Raw genomic sequence first — 19,173 nt, 5'->3', positions numbered from 1 at the left:
CCCCAGGTCCATTAGAGCCTAATTAGTTTTTAATCTGGGTTTTTCCAATCTCCCAGAGATAAAACAAACAAACAATCTCCCTCCAATTACTCCCCATTTTCTTTCTCAAACAGAAGCCAAGAAATTCCCATTACAGAGGGGAAATATGCACAGAAATATTTCCTGTTTGCTCGGCAGAGCAGGGCAGGGGACTGGAATCTCGAGGCTGCTTTGGCAGGTATGTGAAGCACTCACTTGAGTGAGTCTTTACAAGCAAACCAGTCCCCTTTAGCAGCTTGTTCTGTTCCACCCCAAACACCAAAGCCTGGCAAGAGAAGCCTCAACATCACTTGTTTGGGGAAGGAAAATTCGGGTTCCCTGCTTGGCTTCACAACTGACTCCTTTGGTGACCTCTGGCACCATCACTGCCTCCACCTGTGCCTCATGAGTGCTCCTAATATTAATTACCTGCAACTGAGAGAGTCCTTAATTCCTTAATGAGTAGAGGCTTATTTCAGATGTGGGGATCAAAGATCAAAAAGACACAATAACAAGATGAAATTATTTAAGAAGTCTGCTGCACTAATTAATCAGCACCTCAGAAATCAGATTCGAGGAATATGAATGTTGATATTGGCTGATAAAAACATGTGCACAGCTCAGCACCGAGCACAGTGTTCCCATCTTCTGAAAATCCAGGGAAGTCCAGACAATTAGGAAAAGCAGGATTTTAAAGCACAGTGTTCCCATCATCTGCAAATCTGGGAAAGTCCAGTCAATTAGGAAAAGCAGGATTTTAAAGCCCAGTGTTCCCATCATCTGCAAATCTTTGAAAGTCCAGACAATTAGGAAAAGCAGGATTTTAAAGCCCAGTGCTCCCATCATCTGCAAATCTGGGAAAGTCCAGTCAATTAGGAAAAGCAGGGTTTTAAAGCACACAGTTTTTCAAAGGATCTCTCTCAGTTCAAGGCAGGGCACATAGGATATATTCACACTCTCTGACATCAACAAACAAAATTCAAGTTAAGGCAAACCTTGAAAATGTTCCACCATCATCCTTGGGGGGGGGGAAATGTTCAGGTCTGGTAGAAAAGATGCTCTAACTGAGGATAAATTTGAGGCTGCTGGGAGGAAATGGTCACCACTAGGACTGGAAATGGTCATCATTATTAAGTTGGGAAGGTGGTTTAATTCTATGTGGGAACACAAGGAATGTGGTCTCTGGAAACCTGTCTCCTCACTGGAGGTGATTCAGACTCTCTCAGCTGTGACTGTGCCCCCTCTGACCCCCCTTTGGTGGTACCTGAGCACGTGCCCCCTTCCCAATTAGGTCATTGCCGAGGTCTTTTGGGTTCTGTTCTAAACAAAGGCTGTTGATGTGCCAGCGACCCCAAATTCCTGAGCTCCTCCCCCAGTTCTGGGGGAGTCCCCAACTCCTTTAACCGGGACGAGCCCCTTCCCTTCCGTGGGACACTTCAAGGGCAGAGCCAGCAGTGACCTGCTGCTCCCCCCGGTCCCAGGACAGACCCACCCATCTCCTGTTTTCCAGCAAATCCCAGAGGGAGGATGTGCCGGCAGGAGGAAAAGAGCTGCGTTGTGTGCGGAGAGGGGATGCCTGGATGGCGATAAAGGAGCACAAAGTCAGCCCTCGGAGCTGCCGGGTCTCCTTCACCTTGCACCGCCAGCTCCCACCTCCCCAAAAATGCCCGGCACTCCAAAGATCGGAGCGTTCAAAGCCCCCGGATCCCCCTCTTTGTGTGCGGTGCACATGTGGCTCGTTGCTGAGAGCGCGGAGACAAAAGGGAGGGAGCTCAGGCTCACAAAGGGACCCCCGGCTAAAAAGCCCCGTCCGCTCAAGGGTTAACGGGGAAAGCGAGCCGCGAGGATGTTTGGAACAGCAGGGCATCAGCTGGAGCCCGCACGGAGCCTTCCCCGCTGCCATTCATAACAAAATCAGGAGGCAGAAAGTTACTATAGCAATGGGAGCAGAATGCAGCACTTGAGAGGGCAGGAGAGGCTGGGCGGACAGCAGGGCTCTGTGTGACACCCATCAGGACTCTGTGACACCCCTCGGGGCTCTGTGACACCCATGGGGGATCTGTGACACCCCTCGGGGCTCTGTGTGACACCCATGGGGCTCTGTGACACCCATCAGGGCTCTGTGACACCCATGGGGCTCTGTGACACCCATCAGGGCTCTCTGTGACACCCATGGGGCTCTGTGACACCCATGGGGGATCTGTGACACCCATCAGGGCTCTGTGTGACACCCACCAGCTCCACTGCCCCAGCACACCCCCCTTGGAGGAACCCTCACTGCAGATCGCTGAATTTTAGCTTAAACCACACTGAGAGGAGGCCCAGCTGCAGACAAAGCACAACCAGCCACCCCTCCACCCTCCAGGTGCTGAAGCAGCCAAAAAGCTGCACAACAAAAGGCTTCCTGAGGCAGAAGCACTGGGCAGTAAAAACGCCCGTGGCTGCAGACCACTCCCCTAATGCCTTCATCCAGGCAGTTTCTCAGCTTTGGAAGGGATTTGCCCACTCCCAGCACGTGAAAGCTGAGCTGGTGGGTGGGTGTGCCAAGGGCATGGCAGGGGATTCTGCAGCCCAGGAGTTCAGGACCAGGCTCAGGCCTTGCCAGGAGGGTCCTGCAGAGCTGGACTCGCTCCCTGGCTCAGCCCCCCCGGCTGGATCCGACACAACTTGGGCAGCTCAGCAGCCTTGGATGGTCTGGAATCAGTGCAGGGGTGTTGGTTCAGCTCTGGGGATCCCAGATCCCACCTGTGCTGAGGCAAAACTGAGCTCGTCCCTCAGCAGATCCCATTGTCCAGGCACTGGAAAAGCCCCGGGAATCCTGGACCAGAAGGACTGGCTGGGACAGAGGGACAGAGAACAGCCCCCTGCAGCTGTAGGAAAGCCCCCAGACCAGGTGTGGCTCAGATGCATCCCAACAAGATCCCCTCCCTACACCAGAGATCCTTTCCTAAAAGCCTGAAATCAAACCTCAGGATTGACCAGGAGAGATGCTGGAGGGGTGTTGAGTGAAGGGAAAGAGGCCACCAGGCAAAGGACACCCCGGTGGGAATGCAAATGAAGGCAGCCCTAATACCTGTTAGTGGGAATGCAAATGAAGGCAGCCCTAATACCTGTTAACCCTGGGAATGCAAATGAAGGCACCCCTAATACCTCAACCCCGGCTTAACAGAGGAGGGGAGCACAAAAGTGGTTTAAGACACTCCCTGTGTCTCCCTCCCGTTTATCCCCACGTCAAATCGAGCCGTTAAAACCAGACCCAGAGGAATTTCCCCATTCAGGGAAGGCTTTCAGCTCCATTTGGCCCCTCTCATTGCAGCATTGCAGGCTGAGTCCTGCCACTGAATTACAGCGTGAAAGCAGAGCCCACTGGGAACTACTTTTACCCAAAAACTGCCCTTGCAGTCCCTGTTCTCATCTCTCAGCTGCCCACCCACCCCCACGGGGACCTGCCCTCACCCTGGGATGCAGCACCATCGATGTCTTTGTTTGCCTCCCCCACCTCACCCTGTCTTCCCGAATTCCCAGTGCTGCCCAGTTCCCTGCACAAACTGGGGGGGCTGCAGCAAACTCTCATCTCAGGAGAGGCCTCGTTGCCTTGGTTACCCATCACCAAGCCTGGGCCTCTGCGAGCTCTGCCCAAACCTGCCTTTTCCTTGCATTTGTCCTGCTTTTCCTACTGAAAACTCAGATATTTTTTTTTACTCTCAGACAGCTGGACTTAGGAGAATAAATTAGATCTAAAAATTAATCAGTTAAACGCGTTAAGTACATTAAATAAATTAAATAAATAAGTAAAAACCACGAGGGGAATGCCCTTGGATGTGCATTGGTCGTGAATTCTGGTACAAATCCCAGTGAGAAAGAACAAAACCAGCAGCAGAGGACACGGGGCTGTATCAGTTTGGCCACAAAGCAGGATTCAGAGCCAGCTAAGCTCAGCCTAAGTCCTGAGGAGCTGGAGCTGGCACCAACTCTGCTGTCAGTCGATGGCAGTGGGACACAACTGGGGCTGGGCTGTCCCTGCCCCTCAGCCCAAAGGTGGCAGGGGAGGAAGGAAATCCTGCTGGAGCCATTTCACAGAGGGGAACAGCAGGATTTTCCAAGAGGATTGTCACATCTGGGGCCTGCACAGGTGCCAGGCAAGGGGTGGGGGGTGTTTGGCACACGTGCTCACAGAAAATAGGGGGCTGAACACCCACCCCCACAGCACAGACCAACATTTACACCCAGACATTCACCAGGGGCTGCTTCTGATAAACAGAAAATCTTTGGTGTGCCTCTGGATAAACCTAAAGAAGAAAAGGAAGCCAAATCCAATGAAAACAACACTTACTGTTTAACTGTCCTCCGTTTCCTAAAAATTAGCTATTTTCTCTATCCACTGTTACACAGTTAAAAATAACATCTGATTTAATTTTTCAGCACTGTCTGGGAGAATTGAATCAGAGCCCACTAAAATGTTAACACACACTCAGAAAGGTCTCAGCATTCTTCTGTGGAGAGAGCAAGTTAGATTTGGTTAATCCCATTTTTGGAAAGAACACACAACATTCTCAGCACTGCAAACCAATGTGACTCTCAGAAAAATCATTCCCATCTATGTTTATGATATTTCCAATTGTCACATCAAGTGAAAATTATTGAAGAATGTGAACTAAGTAAGATATCAGGCAGCTCTCCTGCTCCACCTATATTGAATTGCAAAGGCCACCTCTAACTCTTTCAGTGTTGGAGCTTAATTGGATCTTCCAGACAGAAACAATCCCCTCCTCACACAGGGAGTGCCAGGAAGGAGAAAGAAAAAGGACAAGGAATTTTAATTGCACTGTAATATTTCCAGGGAGGTTTCTTGCAAGCACCACATTGCAGGCACCCAACAGACTAGAACCAAAAGCAAAATCCACCAGGAACCTCTCAAAGAAAACACTCAAACAAAAGTGACCTGCAGGATCCAGAGGTGGATCTCCAGGCACTTGGCCACGCTGGGGTTTGATGTAGGGAAGTGATGTAAATTAAACCATTTGTCAGGCCTGGCTGAAAGGGGGGAAAAGGGCTGATTTGTCAGTGGGGTTTTGCCTTCATCATAATTGCTGTGTCCCTCTTTCCTGCCCCTCCTCACCCCCCCTTACCCCAGTGCAGGCTGCCAGCAGCTCCCACACTCACATCTGTGGCCGAGGCAATGCTCCACTCTCCAGTTCATATATCTTGATGAGAGGCCTATAAATAGACTCCATTTCCTCCCCCTTGTCCCTGTGCTGTATCCATCACCCTGCCAGCACAGTCACCTTTCAGCACTGCATCAACTCAAGGGTTCTCCAGTGCAGAGCCACGAGGGGAGAGCCCCCCTGCACTCTGAAACACTCTGCAGTGTCCTCAGGAGCTCCAGCACATGACAGAAGTGGTCCCAGTCTCCCCAAAATATTCCAGGTTGACAACCCAACTGCTGGTAACACAGCCAAAGGCTGCCCAGGAGGACTTGAGCTCCACAGCTCCCATTCTGGTCTGTGGGGCACCAGGCAGGGCTCTGCTGTGCCCCAGAAGGGGTTGGCAGGATGTGGGATGGGGTGGATCTCTTGGGGAGTTATTTCCCTCTGGTGTCACCCATTGCCCAGACCCTGCCAGGACCTCCAGCCCCAATTCGGTTTGGCAGCACCTCATTCCAGGCCTTTTGCTGCACCCTGGAATGGTTTGGCTTGGAAGAGACCTTTAAAGATCATCCAGTGCCACCCCCTGCCATGGGCAGGGACACCTTGCACTAGCCCAGGCTGCTCCAACCTGGCCTTGGACACTTCCAGGGATCCAGGGGCAGCCACAGCTTCTCTGGGAATTCCATCCCAGCCCCTCACCACCCTCCCAGGGAACAATTTCTTCCCAGTATCCCATCTAAATTCTCTTTCAGTGTGAAGCCATTCCCCCTTGTCCTGTCACTCCAGGCCCTTCTAAACAGTCCCTCTCCATCCTTCTTTCAGCTCCTCCAGGCACTGCAAGGCCACAATCAGGTCACCCTGAAGTTTCTTCTCTCCAGGCTGAACAATCCCAGCTCTCCCAGCCTTTCCTCCCAGCAGAGCTGCTCCAGCCCTCTGATCATCCTGGTGCCTCCTCTGGACTGTCCCCAACACCTGCTCCTTCCCAAACCAGCCATGGAGAGGCCTCCAAACTCTTCCCACAGCAAAGTTCACAAACCTCTCCCAGTTTTGCCCGTAGAGCTGTCCCAGCAGAAGTCCCAGTTGCTGCCCAGGCAGGGTCCTGGCAGCCCATCTGCAGGGCACCCAGGCAGGGTCCTGGCAGCCCTTCTGCAGGGCACCCAGGCCTAGGTGGAGCAGTTTAGCTGTGCTGCCCTTCCAGGATGGGGCTGACCCGGGACTTCAAAGGGCTTCTGTGTCTCCGTGAGGGCGTTTTGCAACCCTGGTGAAAATCAAATTGCATGTGCTCGTTGTGCTTGTCCCTGATTGCCCCAGTTAATGAGTTTTTAGTGCACTGAACCCTACTTAATACATTGCTTAATAAAATGAGAGTAATTAATCAATTAGCCAAGAGGGCCCAGCTGATGATCGTTCTTACGCACACCGGGCACGGTCCTGCCCCCGCCCCCCTCAGCACCACGGATCACCCCTTTCTGATGCTGTTCCAGACACAAAGAGGGACCTCTCCTCTCCAGGAGAGCTGCAGGCCTGCTGGGGTAACGTGGCTGCTGGCCATGCTTTGTTCTGCTGGGGGGACAAACACCTGACCTCGTGCCAGTCGTCCCTTGTGGGCTCCCAAGTGGGGACCACAGACACCCCTGTTTGGGATGGACATGCTGGACAGGGCAGTTACCATGGGATGGTGTGGGTTGGAAGGGACCTTAAATCATTTCATTCTACCCCCTGCCATGGGCAGGGGGACCTTCCATAGCCCTGGTTGCTCCAACCTGGCCTTGGACACTCCCAGGATGGGGCAGCCACAGCCTGTGCCAGTGTCTCCCCACCATCCCACATCTCCACCGAGGACAGATCTTCTTCACCCAACTCTGCTGAGCTGCCTGTGCTACCAGCTGGATATCCACACTGGGACTGCAGCTGTTTGCATTCCAGAGGTGAAGTGCAAACCCACTGCACTAGGGATGACAATCCCCCTGCTCCAAACCCAGCCCCTAAATCCATCACTTCCCTCAAGCCCTAAAATTGCCGTCACTGCAGAGCTCCAGGGGTTCTCCTGCTTCCACTTGGCTCTTTCTCCAGACTCTCCTGCTGCTCTGCTGACCTTGACAGATGCCAAGTCTCTCCTCCTCCTCTAGCCCACTGAAGCTTCCAACTTTCTCACACGTTCCCTCTTTAACTCCAGCTGCCCCTCTTCCGTGGCATCACAGCAGTGAAACATTGGAAGTCATCCTGAAAGAGGAACTGCTGTAAATGGCAGCACTTTGCTATTTACGCCCCAGAACTGAGGAAAAAAGGACCTTCCTTTATCTCAGAACTGACAGAAAAGAACTGGTGCTCCTGCAGGAGTCCACCTGGCAGGAAAAAAAGGATTTCTGCCACCTTAGTGACAAATGTTGTTTCATCCTAGTGGAGAAAAAAAAAAGGAGAAATCCTGAGCAACTCTGTGAAATCAGCCAAGGCCTCTACACTCCTTGTGAGGTGTTTCCAAAGCTCTCCTGAGCTCCACAGGGAACAGCTCTGGGTGCATTTATTTGCCCGGGATCTTTCTGGGTGCAGAAAATCTGTAGGTTTCTTTCTTTTGTGAGAAGATAAAACAGCCCCTGCGTGGCCACCTGACCTTAAAATTTGCTGAAACAGCCCCTGCACAAACCTTAAAAGCTGGAAGGCAGGCAGGGAGTGAGGCTGGGAGAGAGTAAAGGAACAGAAGGGACTTAAATATTTGAGTTCTACTGAAAAAAACCCTCACCCTGACTTAGGCCAAGATGATCCCAGAACTCCAGAGCATTCCATTTCACTCAGCTATGCCTGGATACATCTGAATACATCAGGGTCAGGCCCTGCCAGAACAATTCATGCAGACTGTGAGTCACTGTGCTCTGCCCTCCTTCCCCTCGCTCACGGACACGGGCAGGGCAGGGCAGGCTCTCAGCTGGGGGAGTCCCTGTCAGGAGATGGGAGCTGAAACCCGGGAATTCCACCGGACTCAGAGCTGAACAAAACCACCCTTCACCCCTGAATCAACACATGAGCCCGGATAAAGCCGGGAGGAGCCCAGCCCCGGCCACAGGTCTGATCAGGGAGAGAGGAGCAGAGCAGGCTGGTGCGAACAGCCCCGCATTCCAGGCTGGGTGGATCCCGGGGACACTTGGGAAATACCGGGTCTGACAGCCCTGCAGGGCAGGCAGAGGCTCCTGCCAGGCTGCTGGTGATTTCTGAACCAGCAAACTCAGGCAGCTGATCCCAGAACTAACAGCTGGGAGCAGCCCAGAGCTCCCCAGCTCTGCCAGAGCAGCTCCTGGAGGATCCCGATGGGAAAGGGAGGGGGGAACAATAGAAATCCACTGGCCAGGTGCCCATCCCAACGGGAAAAACCCTTCAGTGTTTACAGCCAGGATGTCAGAAGGGCTCAGCAATTCCCAATTTAAGCTGTCTCCCAGGGGCCTGGACTGTCAGTGTGCATCCCCAGCCAGGTGTGCATCCCAGTGCATCCCAGTGCATCCCAGTTCCTGGCACCCGGGAACAGGGAGATGTTCCCTGGCAAGGGAACACGGATGTGGAGCAGGGAAGGAAGCAGGTATTGCTTTCTTATCTTTGTTTATTTACTCACCCTCTCATCAGAAGGATGGAGCAGCTCTGCTGGGAGGGAAGGCTGGGAGAGCTGGGGTTGCTCAGCCTGGAGAAGGGAGGCTTCAGGATGACCCAATTGTGGCCTTCCAGGACCTGAAGGAGCTGAAAGAAGGATGGAGAGGGACTGTTTAGAAGGTCCTGGAGTGACAGGAAAGGGGAGAATGGCTTCCCACTGACAGAGAGCAGATTTAGATTGGATATTGGAAAGAAATTCCTCCCTGTGAGGGTGATGAGGGGCTGGGATGGAATTCCCAGAGAAGCTGTGACTGCCCCTGGACCCCTGGAAGTGTCCAAGGCCAGGTTGGAGCAACCTGGGCTAGTGGAAGGTGTCCCTGCCCATGGCAGGGGGTGGGACTGGATGGGCTTTAAGGTCCCTTCCAACCCAAACCACTCCATGATCCTACAATTTGTCAGACAGAGACCCTGAAACAGGTTGGAAGAAGCCACTAAAGAAGGGCCTCACCTGCAGATTTTCACCTAGGACATAACAGCTTCCAATCTATAGGAATAGATCTATATTTTTTCCTATAAATCCTTGGAAAACTGCCTTTCTGATCTAGAGGGATTTTGTAGTCAGCCAGTGAAAGAACAGCCCACAGCAAGCTCAGGGCACGAACTGACACAGAAGAGAAGCTGCTTGAAGGAACCTGGGAAAGCACACAGAGGAAAAGCTGCTCACTTAAATCCAGGGAACTGCACATCCCTCCTGGAACAATGCAGGTGCTTGGAGTGATGGAGGGGGGAGGATAAATCCAGGGAAGACAAGAGTGATTCCTCTGGCAAGGCAAGTACATGGAGGGATTGCTGCCTGGCCAAGGAAAAGCCACGGGAGGCAGAGGCACCACAGCTCCCAGAGTTTCATGGTCACCAGGAAAGGGGCTGCAGGGGACAAAACAAGGGCAGGACAAACTCAGCTGGGTTTGCCCTGGGGTTTTACAGGGGTTACCTGCACCCAGCCCTGGGAACCCCCTGGGATCTGCTCCAGCTGCCAATCCAAAGAATCCTGAATCCCACCCTCCCTCCCACCTCCAGCTCAGCTGGCCCAGCTTTCTCCTCAGATTAATCCAAAATTATCCATCCACCAGCACTCTGCAAGAAACTCCAGCTGTTGGAAACTTCATATTCAACTTCTGTCTAAACTGCCTTCTAAAACTCTGTGTTATCCCACCCTGCTGTGTGCAGAGAGGAAAAAAAGACACACAGATAGAATAAATAGGACTAATGAGGAAAACATCAGGCTGTGCAGGCTGCTGCCTGGAAATGTTTGACAGGAGCATCTTCAGGCTAAACCCTGGTCCTTGTTTCCCTGTCTGAACCTGATGCTACCAATGTGCAGCACACCTTCCTCTTTGCTCTTATGACCCATCAAAGAGAGACAGATTTTACTCATTTTATCCCCCTTCATCCTGAGCCAAATCTCCTTGGACTTACCCTCGAAGTGAAACACAAAGTAATTTGTGCATTGAGGGAAATTTTCTTTTATTTCAAAGTATTCCCTCCCCTCCTCCAGGAATAAAAAAAAACAAACCCCACCAGAACTGCAGACTTTCTTTTAAACATTCCAGATAAGAACAGTAAAATACCTTTACAGCTGTGAGAAAATAGAGTCAATTTTACCCAAGTTGTAGGTGATTTTTTTTAAAAAAAAAACCAACTTTTTAAAATGACAATGTGCTCTGGCCATGAGCCAGATGTTGAGTTTCCTTCTGGTGTCACACAGGACCAGCACAGGCAAAGGTCATATGACAAAAAATCAGTGCCCACTGATTTAATATTTTTTTAAAAAATCAAGCTGGGAGGAGAGAAAAGTGTGGTTTTCCAGGGAAGCTGCTGCTTTACCAGGAAGGGCTGCAGCAGCTCCTGCTTAATCAAGCTGCTGAAAGGTTAATTATCTGTCAGGATCCACGTGGGGTGGGGAGAAGTCCCTGTGAGCAGCTGCCAGGGAGTGGAGGCTTCGGGAACAGAAGGCAAACGGGAGCTTGGGGCAAGGAATCCTCCTCCCTCTCTTCCCAGAGCATCTCCTGCAGCCACAGCTCGGCTTCAGGCCTGGCTGGGAATAAAGTGCAGTGCAGGGCACCTGCCAGTCTGAACTGCAGCCCAAACCAGAGCATCTGGAGGCAGAGCTGGTGCAGCCTCAGAGCTCCTGGAGCCAAACCCTGCTCCAGGTTGGGAATGGGATCACCAGGGTGGGACCACCAACGAGCCAGGGGGTTCCAAAGACACAGCCTGGGAAGAAAATCTCTTCATTGTGCCTTTTCTCCTTCTTTTTTTTACACTTATCCCACTATTTAACCCTAAATGCTCCAGGTAATTTCAGTGCATTTGCCTTCCTCGTGTCTCCACCAGTGCAAGGATTTCCAGCAGCTCCTCAGAACCCCTAAAGCACTGAAATCTAATTCTCTCTCCACTAGTTTCCCATTAATTTGGCTCTGAGAGTGCTGAGAGGACACTGGGGATTTATGGGTGACTGTCACAGGAGGAAGTGGAACAGCACCTTCAGCATCTCCTCCTCCTCCTTCACACCAGTCCTCTTCCCACAGATGGAAGGACACTGAGAAGCACCCACTGCTCCTCCAGGGCCCCTGAAGGAACCTGGGGTGTGACTCAGCTCTAGGACACTGTCACAGGGTCACCTCTGCCAGCACAACGATGCCACAGCCTCCAGAGAGCAGGTCCTGCAGAGTTCAGCTTCCCTCCATGGGCAGCTCATCCCGCTGTGCCAGGCTGGCAAACCCAGGCAGAGAGAATAAAATCCAACCCATGCAGCCAGCTTGTGGCAGCTTGGCCAAAAACCCCACAGAAAATCACTTCAGGAGGAGGAAAAAGCAGCTGCTGGTTGAACATCATGGAAGCTCCAAGGGAGAAGCCAGAGGTGCCAGCACAGGGCACAGGAACAGTAATCAAGGCCCATTTCTCCTGGAGTCAAAACACGGAGATATTCAAGTGGTGCCTCAGAGAAAAGCCTTCAGGAGGTTTGGATTATTCTGTCCAACCCATATTTTAATGGCTCTGCCCAACCCCTGGAGATCACCAGCAGGTTTCTGGCTCACTGCCCCACTGCAGGGGATGAAAGCATTCCAGGCTCACCAGAGAGGTTTTCATCAGGGGAGGCTGGGAAGGCACTGGATTGTGCCTGGAAAAGGCTGGGAAGGCACTGGATTGTGCCTGGAAAGGCTGGGAAGGCACTGGATTGTGCCTGGGGAGGGCTGGGAAGGCACTGGATTGTGTTTGGAAAGGGCTGGGAAGGCACTGGATTGTGCCTGGAAAGGCTGGGAAGGCACTGGATTGTGCCTGGAAAGGCTGGGAAGGCACTGGATTGTGCCTGGAAAGGGCTGGAAAGGCACTGGATTGTGCCTGGGGAGGGTTGGGAAGGCATTGGAGTGTGCCTGGGGAGGGTTGGGAAGGCACTGGATTGTGCCTGGGGAGGGTTGGGAAGGCACTGGATTGTGCCTGGAAAAGGCTGGGAAGGCACTGGATTGTGCCTGGGGAGGGTTGGGAAGGCACTGGATTGTGCCTGGGGAGGGCTGGGAAGGCACTGGATTGTGCCTGGATAGGGCTGGGAAGGCACTGGATTGTGCCTTTCCCATTTCCTTGCTGATAAAACCAGGGGGGAACAGGTTGTGTAACAGGCTCTGTGTGTCCCAACCTGACAGCATCACTCATCCCACCTGGAATCACCCACAGGGTGTCCACAGGCTCCAGAATTCCAGAGTTCTACCCAGCAGAATCTGACACAGTCCCAGTGTGGTTCACACTAACAAATAATATCTAATACACACTAATAACAATCCCCCCAGACCTGACCACAGCCCCACTGCTCTCCAGTGAGGCTCCACATCATCAGTTCACAGATTTTCAGATCCTGACCCTCCTGGCTTATCCAGTTCACACAGGATTCCCACTGCCTGATCCCACTGGACAAACACAGCCTTGTGCTGGATATGAATTATTCAAATGACATTTTATCTCTCAAAAACAAGAGATTAAAAGTACTGCCACTGACTCAGCATGCTGACACATCCAGCTCAGTAATTTAAGATTAAAGACCATCAGCTTGTTATTTCCCTGAGATGTGGCCCCCAAAACCAGCCCATCCCAGATCCTGGAGCCCCACACAAATTTGAATCTCAGAAGAATATTCTTCCCTAGGAATATCAACTCAGTAATTGCTTCCTGGGTCATTAAATGGCTCTTATAAACTAAGACAGACACAGCATTTAATCCAAACCTAATCAAAAGCAGCACAGGTCAGAGAGCACCATCAGCTGACACTCAAATTATCTCCACTGGCTGAGAAGCTGGAAAAAATACCTTTGGCAGTTGAGATCATTAAGCAAAAGTATCATAGAAATCCTTTGCTTTGAACTGACGTCATTAACACCTTCTGTGCCTGGTTAATATTTCCATTTTACAGACGAGCCCTGAGTCACAAAGACTTTCCTACAGCCACCATTAACTCAGTGGCACAAAGGCAGCTGCTGCTTTAAGTGCTCATCCTGGAAAACAAACCCACAATTCCTATTTCCAGCCCAATTTAAAAATAAAATCCTTAACACTTGGAGAACAAATTCCAAGTAAACCACACATATTTTAAAAAAAATAAAAAATAAAGGTCAAATCCAGCAGAAGGGGTTAGACAGTAAAATAAACTGGTAAGAAAAGGGTGCAAAGGGTGAAGTTGTCCAGCCTGTGTGGCTTGGCTTGCAGTGGGAATGTCAATTATATATGCAAATTAGATGCTCAACTAGGTGTGCACAGCAAGAACAACATACAAGTGCTCTGGGGCTAAAAAGACGTGTTTGTAGCATCCAGTGTCACCAAACCCAAGTCAGAGGGTTCCAAGAGACACAGTCTGGGAAGAAAATCTCTTCATTGTGCCTTTTCTCCTCCTTTTTTTACACTTATCCCATTATTTATTCCTAAATGCTCCAGGTAATTTCAGTGCATTTGCCTTCCTCGTGTCTCCACCAGCGCAAGGATTTCCAGCAGCTCCTCAGAAACCCCAAAGCACTGAAATCTAATCCTCCCCCCACTGATTTCCCATTAACTTGGCTCCCACTGCAGTGCTGAGAGGACACTGGGGATTTATGGGAGGAAGTGGAACAGCACCTTCAGCATCTCTCCCTCCCTCCCTCTCCCTCAAACACGTTTGTGCCGGGAAATAAAAGGCTCCCACCACAGTCTCCCCTGAAAGCTCCCACCACAGCCTGGTGTGGAGCTGCCAGGGTGACATCACACATGGTACCACCGCAGCTGCAGCCAATTGGGGAGGGCTCTGACGCTCCCCCAGAGCAGGGAAGCCTATAGGAACGTGCTCCAGATGGGAAAGGACCCCCTCTTTGGTCGCTGCTTGTCTTGCCACTCCTCCTCCGTCCCCCCTTCCCAGCGCTGCACACACCCGGCACAGCCCGGGCACAGCAACCTGCCCGGCCCCAGCGGGGTCTGGTGTCACATTCCTGGCTGGGATTCCCACCAGAGCTTCCTGCAGCTGCTGCTGGAGATCTGTGTGTTTGTTCAGCGCTCTCTGTTCGAGGAAGAAGCTTCCTCCTCCGAGTCACTGATGGTTTTAACCCCTCATAGAATCCCAGAATCAGCTGGGTTGGAAGGGACCTCTGAGATCATCCAGTCCAACCCTTGATCCAACCCCGCCGTGGTTCCCAGCCCATGGCACTGATGCCACATCCAGTCTCTGCTTAAAAACCTCCAGGGATGGAGAATCCACCCCTTCCCTGGGCAGCCCATTCCAATGGCTGAGCACCCTCTCTGCAAAGAAATTCTTCCCGATCTCCAACCTAACCCTCCCCTGGCACAGCTGCAGACCCAGCCCTCTTGTCTTGCTGATGGTTGCCTGGGAAAAGAGACCAACCCCCCCTGGCTCCCCCCTCCTGTCAGGGAGTTGCAGAGAGTGAGGAGGTCTCCCCTGAGCCTCCTCTTCTCCAGGCTCAACAGCCCCAGCTCCCTCAGCCTCTCCTCACAGCACTTGTGCTCCAGTCCCTTCCCCAGCCTTGTTGCCCTTCTCTGGCCCTGCTCCAGCCCCTCCATGTCCTTCCTGAGCTGAGGGCCCAGAGCTGGACACAGCACTCCAGGGGTGGCCTCACCAGCGCTGAGTCCAGGGGCAGAATCACTTCCCTGGCCCTGTTGGCCACCCTGTTCCTGAGCCAGGCCAGGGTCCATTGGCATCCTCGTGGTGCCACCGCAGCCGACAGACTTCGTGTTTCTGTCCCAAATCCATGAAAAGCAGCCCAGCCAGGCCTGGACCCCTGGGAAAGGACAGCAGGGAGCTTTAAGCCAGGGCTCAACAGCCTCAAGGTGGAGGTCCAGGTTGGACATCAGGAGGAATTTCTTCATGGAAAGGGTTGTTAAACATCGGGAGGGGCTGCCCAGGGAGGTTTGGAGTCCCCACCCCTGGAGGTGTTCAAGGAAGGACTGGATGTGGCACTCAGGGCTCTGCTGAGGGTCAGGCACAGGCTGGACTGGATGGCCTGGGAGGGCTTTTCCAACTTCAGTGATTCCATGACCCTGTGATTCTGTGTTCTGCTTTTGCCTGGACACCCATGAATTTAAGTAACTCTTAGCACAGAGAAGCCAAGCCCAACATCAGATCGGGGCAAACTGCAGTGCCACAAATAAAGGCCTTCAAATGCACGCTGTGTTTCCACCAGATCCCCCCCCTGCAGCTGCTGTCTCGGAGGAGACACAAGAGATGGGCCAGAGGAGCTGTTTGGGAGCTGAAGCCATTAAAGTAATTTGTAGGAACCCCAGAGGTCTCTCCTACCTGTCAGACAGTGCTCTCAAAGCAGCAGCTCTAACTGCCTCTTGCTTCTTACTCTGAAATCAAATGACACCTGGTACACCCTGGAAGCAAGTCTGTGCTGTCTCCTGGTAGTGGTGCAGCTTTCTCCTGTGAGAGGAGAGCAGCCAGGCCCTCTGGGAGGATCCAAAAGGAGACTTGCACTCTGGAGTAAAACCTCCAGGCACAGAGCTTTAAACCCAACTAACTCACAGCACCTAAAAAAACCAACAAGTGCCAACAGATTCTTATTTCACCTTCATCACAAGAACATCTGAGCACTGCTCCAGCTCTGTATAACTCTCACACACCACAAGGCTTTAATTCTGACTTTGCAAAGATAAAGCTGAAAAATCCACCTCCAGGTCCAGATTGCTCTCGCTGACTCTGACAGGAACTTTTGTTCCCAACCTTATCGGCATTTACAAAAAAGTATCTGTATTTTTACAAAGAATCCTGCAACTGGAGCTGACTGGATAAGCCCAGGAGCAGGAACACCCCGTTCCTGCCACAGGGGCAGAGGCTGCAGCTCCCTCAGACCTCCCTGCTGTGGGAAACCGAGCTCCAAGAAACTGTGTGTCACCCAGCACCACTGGGAGGGAACACTGCTCACAGAGCATCCTCCAGGCCTTCAGCTGGACTTGTCAAGACAGAAAAACCCAGAATACAACTCCAAGTTTGGAGCTGAATCCCTGTTTAGGCTGCATGACCCTCTGACCTCGAAATGGGACTGAGAATTTCAGAGAACCCCAGAACGGTTTGGGTTGGAAGGGACCTTAAAATCATCCAGTGCCACCCCTGCCCTGGGCAGGGACACCTTCCACTGTCCCAGGCTGCTCCAACCTGGCCTTGGACACTTCCAGGGGTGGGGCAGCCACAGCTTCTCTGAGAATTCCATCCCAGCCCCTCCCCACACTCCCAGGAAGAAATTCCTTCCCAATATCCCATCTTACCCTGCTCTCCTTCAGTTCAAAGCCATTAAAAGCAGTTTAAAGAATTTCCTCCTACAAATTCAACAGCATCTCACTGTAATTCAGAATTTCTGCCCAACATTTCACCTACTCCCAGTTTGAACCCCTTCCTCCTTGTCCCAACCCTCCAGTTCCTGATGAAACTCTGAACTTCCTTCATATCCCACTTCCTTGGAGGAGAAAGCCACCACCCCACCCCTGGCTGTGCCAGCCCCAATTAGACACATCACCCTCAAATTAACCCCCTGCAAGCTCTGGAGCTCTGCAAGTGGCCACACACCCACCTGAGGGAAGTGCTGAGCTCCTGGAACCAGGGGATGCTCCACAAAACAGGGCAGTTTCACCTCAGTAACCAAAACTCCTCCTGACACAGGTGGGGGCTCCAAGAGGCTCTGCTTGCTCACGGAATTCGAGCAGAAATGGGAAGCAGAGTGAAAACCCGAGGAAAGGAAGGGAAAAGGAGCACCCCAGAGGCAGCTGGGAGAGAGCAGAGGCATCCAAGCAATGAACTTCGTGGGGAATAATGAGAATAATGCAGAAGCAGGAGAGGGTTTGAGCCTGCAGGGAGCTGCAGAGGAGGAGGGTTGTTCCAGCTGCACTGGCAGGATGGTCCCAAAAGCTCCTGGAGGACAAACTCAGTCCCTGCTCCCCTCACAGAACCAGCTGGAAGAACCACGGGGGAAGTTTGCACCTGGAATTCCACCTGGGCACCGTTTGCACTCGGTTTGGTCAAAAGCTCAGGCGACACCTTTGAAGTAAATAAGGAATTTTTATTATTTATTTGAAAGAAAAGAGGGGTCAGAAACGTTTCACTCCAGATTTTGCACACGTTATTTTTTCCTGTGGATGAGTCTCCCTGTATTTAGCTGCAGGTTACAGGTGAGAAATAAAAGGCTGGGAGGAGATTTGCCTTAAAACACAGAGGTTTTCATGAAAACACTTATTTAGGAGATGCACCTGAGAGTGAAAGGCTCCTTCCTGTACCATGGCAAGGGATTTCCAGTGGCTGAAATTTAAAGTCCAAAGGAAGGTGGAAGTTAAAGGCTGGAACAGCTCAATGCAGGGGCAGGTCCAGCACCAGCTTTGCAAGGACTTGGCCTTTTGTGACCTGAATTCCACACCTGAACTGCAGCACCTTCACCAGCTGTAGGATTATTCTTCTCTGCTGTTATATCCACCAGAAAAAGGTATTTTCTGGCCTTAAAACTCTTTGATTTCCAGGAGTACTTCAAGGTTTTAGTGCTGGTTTTAAAGTGCTGGTTGAAGTACAGGGCCTAGCTGAGGAATCCTCGGGGTTTGTTTTGGGGTTTAGGACCCAAACCCAGAAGAGTTTTCATCAGTACAAAGCAAAGATCCTACAGACACCTGCAGGGCATCAGGACTTCATTTTAGGGAGACTTTTCACATGTGGGCACAGCACAAATGTATAAATAATGTTCTGATAGTGAACTTCTTCCTGAAACAATTCAAATTCCAACCTTTTGATACTGAACTTTTTCCTTAAACAGTTCAAATTCCATCCTTTTCATAGTGAACTTTTTCCTGAAACAATTCAAATTCTAATCTTTTCATAGTGAACTTTCTCCTAAAACAATTCAAATTCTAACCTTCTGATAGTGAACTTTTTCCTAAAACAATTCAAATTCTAATCTTTTCATAGTGAACTTTCTCCTAAAACAATTCAAATTCTAACCTTCTGATAGTGAACTTTTTCCTAAAACAATTCAAATTCTAATCTTTTCATCACAGTTAAGAACAGAATTTAAGGGGAAATAAAACTTCTTGGTGCTGATTGCAGAGACACCACAGAGCTCATCTACCCACCTCCAACAAATAATCAATATTACTGAGCTGCTCTAAATTAAACACACAATTAAATCCCTTTTCTTCAGTCTTTACTTGAACACTCCTGTACTGGAATGGAAAGAAACTTGAAGATTCCACAACTCCATCAAAATGTGATTTATAATAATAATAATAATCCCAGTGCAGAGAAACTGCTCCCTTATGCAATATTATCTTGTATTTATTCTTAATTAGGTTTTGAAGCACAGAATGGATTTTTTTTCCCTGCAAACCTACTAAATAAATGTATTTATCTCAGTTGGCTGCAAAGAAAGAACCTGCTCAGGCCCCCAGCCCTGCTCAAAATTCAGGCCCAAGTCCCAGACATTGAAACTTTCTGAAAGTAAGATTTATATTTTTATCTTATTCCTATGAAAAAAAAAAAAAAAAGCAAAAAAATGCCATTTTCACAAAGTTCTGGATGTAAACATTAAAACCATGTCAGAGAGGAATTAAAATGGGCAGTACCAGGATCAGAATGGGGAAAATTCCCACCAGGAATGAACGAGTCTGCTCGTGATCCTCCAGGAAATCCCCCTCTGAACCAAGAACATGGAGGCAGATTAACAATCAGGGGTTTTTGTCCCTTACTCTTTAATCTGCAAATTCAACAGAATTAGGGAACAGAAGAGAAATACAAGGAGTACAACAGAGTCGACCAGTTATACAAAATCTCACCAATTCCACTTGATATTCCATTTGCCACCAGAATATTTTTGCTTCCAGAGTTTTCCTGGACAAGGTGCTGGAGGACTTGGCACAGGAGCCAAGGCCAAGCAGG

At 50.8% G+C, this 19,173-nt stretch overlaps 1 protein-coding gene across 1 annotated transcript in view; it reads right to left on the bottom strand.

The window, feature by feature from the left end:
• Nucleotides 1-19,173, bottom strand: part of BNIP3L (BCL2 interacting protein 3 like) — a 51,796-nt gene that overhangs the window by 20,085 nt on the left and 12,538 nt on the right. The window lies entirely within an intron of this gene.

This window comes from Pseudopipra pipra, chromosome 28, assembly GCF_036250125.1.
Source record: "Pseudopipra pipra isolate bDixPip1 chromosome 28, bDixPip1.hap1, whole genome shotgun sequence".
Taxonomy (NCBI): Eukaryota; Metazoa; Chordata; class Aves; order Passeriformes; family Pipridae; genus Pseudopipra; species Pseudopipra pipra.
This window is presented reverse-complemented; position numbering and strand designations above follow the sequence as displayed.